Source organism: Plecotus auritus, assembly GCF_963455305.1.
Source record: "Plecotus auritus genome assembly, chromosome: 2".
Lineage (NCBI taxonomy): Eukaryota > Metazoa > Chordata > Mammalia > Chiroptera > Vespertilionidae > Plecotus > Plecotus auritus.
This window is the reverse complement of record NC_137771.1, coordinates 123,188,232-123,192,946: the sequence shown is the minus strand read 5'-3', so window position 1 is coordinate 123,192,946 and position 4,715 is coordinate 123,188,232.

Sequence of the window (4,715 nt, the reverse complement as noted above, 5' to 3'; positions counted from 1 at the left end):
TAGAAAATCACAGGAAGTGTTGGACATCCTTGGTTTTAGCTCCCCTCCATGATTAATGGTATTTGTGTTCTAATAATTGTACTTCCAAACTTGACAATATGTTATTGGTGTTAGTGCAGAGACACTGTAGTCACACTATATTTAGAACATTCTTAATCAGGAACTGGGGAAAAGGATATCAAAGGTATATATCAAGATGTCAACATTTATAATTTGGTTTGGCATAGAATCTATAGCATCAACTGTTGGGACACTTAATGGTAATTAAAGTATATTCAAAAGTCTGGAGGACCGTCTTCCATTTGCCATCCTCTCAGATCAAGGGTTCAGCTTGCAGACTCAAACTCTGTAGAGCTGGTTCAAGCATAGTTAAAGATCTCAAAAGGGAATCTTATTAAGGCTATAGCAGATTGTGGTGTGTGTGTGTGTGTGTGTGTGTGTGTGTGTGTGTATTCATGTGTGTGAAATCCCAGACTATTCTGTTCTTTTCCAAAAGAGATGCCATGCACTTTAAATATATGTTTCAATCTATGTAACTTTGAATATGTACAGAATGAATATACCTGCTGAGCAGAAACCGTTGTGATGGGCAGAAATAATTGCACAGAATAGACTCCTATGCCTAATTTGTGTTACCAGATTTCTCAACTTGGAGTCCCCATGGCACTGCCTAGTCACACGGGAACAGTTTTGTTTTGAGATAATTGCTGGGTTTACTGGATTGGTGTGTGGATAAAGCAGCTATCTGATGCCTCTAAGTCTATCAAGGATAAGAATTAGATGTGGCTCCCTTCTAGTTTTAATTCCTTGGGATGAAGAACATTTGCCTCTCCTCTCATATAGTGTTGTGATAAGGGTTTGAAAGAAGGCCTGGCCTGGTAGGCTGGTGGCTCTTGGATTGGGCACATATGCACAAACTAGCCCATTTTCACAGTTTTGCCCCCTTTGGCCTAAGCAATGAATGCTGCCTGCACATTCTCTTTAACCTTTATGTTTTGTCATCTCATGCTATAGTCCATAGGTACCAGGCATAAAGTCTGGCCACAGCTTCAAATGTCTTCCTTAGAGAAAGGGTAGGTCAGCAAGGTTCCCTGGATAGTTAACAGAGTCGGTAATGATGCTCAAGACAGGATTGGTAGAGAGGTTTAACCAAATTGTCAATTTAAGTATTGCTTACATAAAAGGGGCTTGATAGTTAAGCCATTCAGTAAAAACACTTTCAACCCATTCAGTGTACATTGTATGTATGGACTAAAGAGCAGATCAACAGACCCCTGAATTATTCATTTCAATCTGAGCATAAACTAGAAGCAAAGTGTCATTTATAAATAGAAGCTTTTTTTTAGTAAATATGTAATTTTTTTCATAAGCACAATTGGTAGCTAGTCATTAACAGTTTATTTATAAAGCAATGAAAATTTAAAGGATTGTTCCACAGAAAATTAGTGTATCAGATTTAGACCTGGAGCTAAATTCCCAGATATCTAATATTGAGTCTTCTACCTGGCTAGCTTATTGACCACCATATAGCTTAAATTTGTCTTATTGATCTAAGTAAGATGAAAAGAGATGAGATTTCCTGGAAAAGGGATGGCTATTTCTTTAATATCAATATTTTTTTTGACATCTGTCAAGTCAAACCCACATTTGTTTTTAGTCATTTCAAGTTACTAAAAACTATTGCTTTATGCTATCATTTTGGAATGCAAAACCATTGATCTTTCTGGAAAAAGTACAATAAAGCACGTTTGACCCCCCCTTCCTCATGACCCAGCTCTATTATCTTGGGGGAAGAAATTCCTATTAAAAAGATCTAGGTTATTATCAAGAAAAATTATTCTTCAAAGCTCTATTGATTGCCAAAAAAACTATTACTGTGAAAAGAGAAATCTTCAACTACTCCTAAAATAATTGACTGGACATATGTTATGTGTGACCCAAGGGCACTAAAAAGAATTTCATTTAATCAACAAAAAAGATCTTTCATAAAAATTGGCTTCCTATAATGACATACAATAATCACCAATTTTATAGTAGACTTCAGTACTAAAGAAGCCCATCTGAAAGCAATTATCTTTTAAGTGGTTTCTTTTTATATCATCAGATTCACCTGCTCTCTAAACTAAGTCGTCTTGGTCAGTTGCAGTGTGGTTTGGGTGGGCCGAGGAGCTTTCAGAAAGGCATCTGTTCCACTAAGCCCTGCTGGTTCACGTGACATGGCATTTGCTTGGGGCTGAATGCCCAGGATTAAGACAGTGTGCAACGAAAAAAAAAAAAAAAAAGTGTGCATGTAAACAAAGGATGAGTACATGCAACTCCTTGGAAGAGAGTCCTTTTATGTATGTATGTATTCATTCATTCATTTAAAAAGAGTAGATTGGCTACAATCTGAACAGGTCACTTTTTTTTGGGGGGGGGGGAGGCATGGTTTTCTTATCCAAAAAAATGAGGAAGGAATTGAATTAGATAATGTCTAATTCCCCTTTCACCCCTACGATGCTATGCTTTTATTAATTCATACTAATGGCTGTCAATATGTTTGTGAATGACAATGTGTTGAGACATTTTCATTTCAACCCAAGGTGAGATCTCTTTCATTATGACTTTCAAACTAAGTTTTATTTTATGAATATCTCTTTCTACTGTTTTACCTGGTCTAATATTTCAAATAAAATTTTCAGAAATTAAAACTTTGTGAGCAAAATTATTTCAACAACAATAAAAGCAAAAAACTGTAGGGAGGTGAGGGTTTGTACTTGGGGGAGACGATGGTGGGGGAGAGGTCAATGGGGGAAAAAAAGGAGATTCATGCAATACTTTAAACAATAAAGAATTAAAAAAATACCTGTAGGACAGTAGCTTCCCCCCTGTTCACAAAAATTTTTTTTTAGAATATGACATCACAGACCCAGCCAAAATCTTTGGAGTGAAGGAGGGAAGAAAGGAGAGAGTTTGCTTGTCCTGATGTGATTGGCAGTCTGCAACCACTCAAAAATGAAGAAATTAAGTTAAAACTACCAAAGCTGTCAAAATGAGAATTATAAAACCATGCTGTCTGTCACCAAGCATTATAAATACATAGTTTAAAACAGGATGATTTCTGTATTGGGAACCTAAAATATTCGTTATTGTTCCCAGGCATATTTGGATAAGGTTTATAAAACAAGTGTTTACTTGATTTTCTCATTATCTTGACTCTGAAATTGATTCTGAGTCTACATGTGGCTATTGGATTATTTTTAGTTTAATCCTTTTTTCTATCTTGATTATTCAGTTACATGCAGTTGATCACATTGGTAACTTATTCAACCTGATTCAGTGAAAAGACCATTGAAATTACATACTCAGCTTTTTATTTTTATTTTTGCAAATAGGTCTTCCTTCATATGAAGCTAAGATAAAGATCCACTCTGCTTCCATTCATTTAAACTTATCAACATTTCTGTCTTTCATGAATTGCAGACCATGGAATAGTGCTCTCAGGTGAGCTGGTTTCTTCGTAGATTGTAGAGGAATACAAAATTGCCTTTACTATTGAATTAAGTTAAACTTAACTCACTCTAATTTCACTCTTTACACACACACATACACACACACACACGTTATAGAAAGAAATACCTTGGGAAAATTAAGCAAGCAATTTAGTTTGAAAATAAAAACAATTTAGTTAGAAAAAGAAAATTTACTTATAATCCTATCACTCAATCATTAACATTTCAGTTTGCTTTTTATCCTAGTCTTTAACTTAAAACATAAACATAAGCATATGCACATGCACACACACAAAATATAAACAAAATGGCTCTTATTTATCTGTATTATCTATCTATCTATTCTATCTATCTTCATATGTGGGTATATATGTAAAGATATATGGATCATACTACGTATGCAGTTTAGCATTTTTTTCTTTTTTTTGTTTTATAAGTTTAACATTGTGTCATGGGCCTGTCCCTATATTTATTAAGTAGTCTTCAAAAATATGATTTTATAGATGCTTGCATAATATTGTTATTAAAATACTGACCATATTTTGCTTATGTAGTCCTTTATTATTGAACATTTAAGGTTTCATTCAGAATTATTTCATTTTTGAAGACTGTTCCAGATTTGTCTTTCTGGTATGTCTGCTGCCTCAACCAACTATTTATGTCCTGATCTTCATATTTATTCTTGTTTCCTCAACCATAGTCATCTGGTCAGAACCAGAGTGAAGGGGTTTCCTACTGTCAATTGGTTTGATGATGCCACATATCAGAAAGAAAACAACTTTTTTTCTTTCAAATAAGCGGTTCTTTTCTCTTCAGTGCCCTACTCAGTGTTTTCAACTATATAAATGAAAAGAAATCTGATTGGCTGAGAGAGGGATAAAGAACTAGCAGTTTTATTTGACAGCTAGTTGGTTCATAGAAGAATCCACACAAGCTCAGTATTGTGATTGCCTCTGAGGAATGGGCAGGGATAGAATAAGAAGTAGTATAAAGGGGCTTCAATAATATCTCTAACATTCTATTTCTTGAGAAGAAAACAATATCGGAAACACCTTTTGTAAAGTACTAATATTTGTTATATCTGGGTGGTAGGCTGAAGAGTGTTATATTAATCTCAGTACTTTTCAGTATGTTTGACATGTTTCATAATTTTAAAATTCCTTAAGTATATATTTTTAAAGTTCTGCTGTAGTAAAATGTTATGGAGAGGAGTCTAAAGTGTTT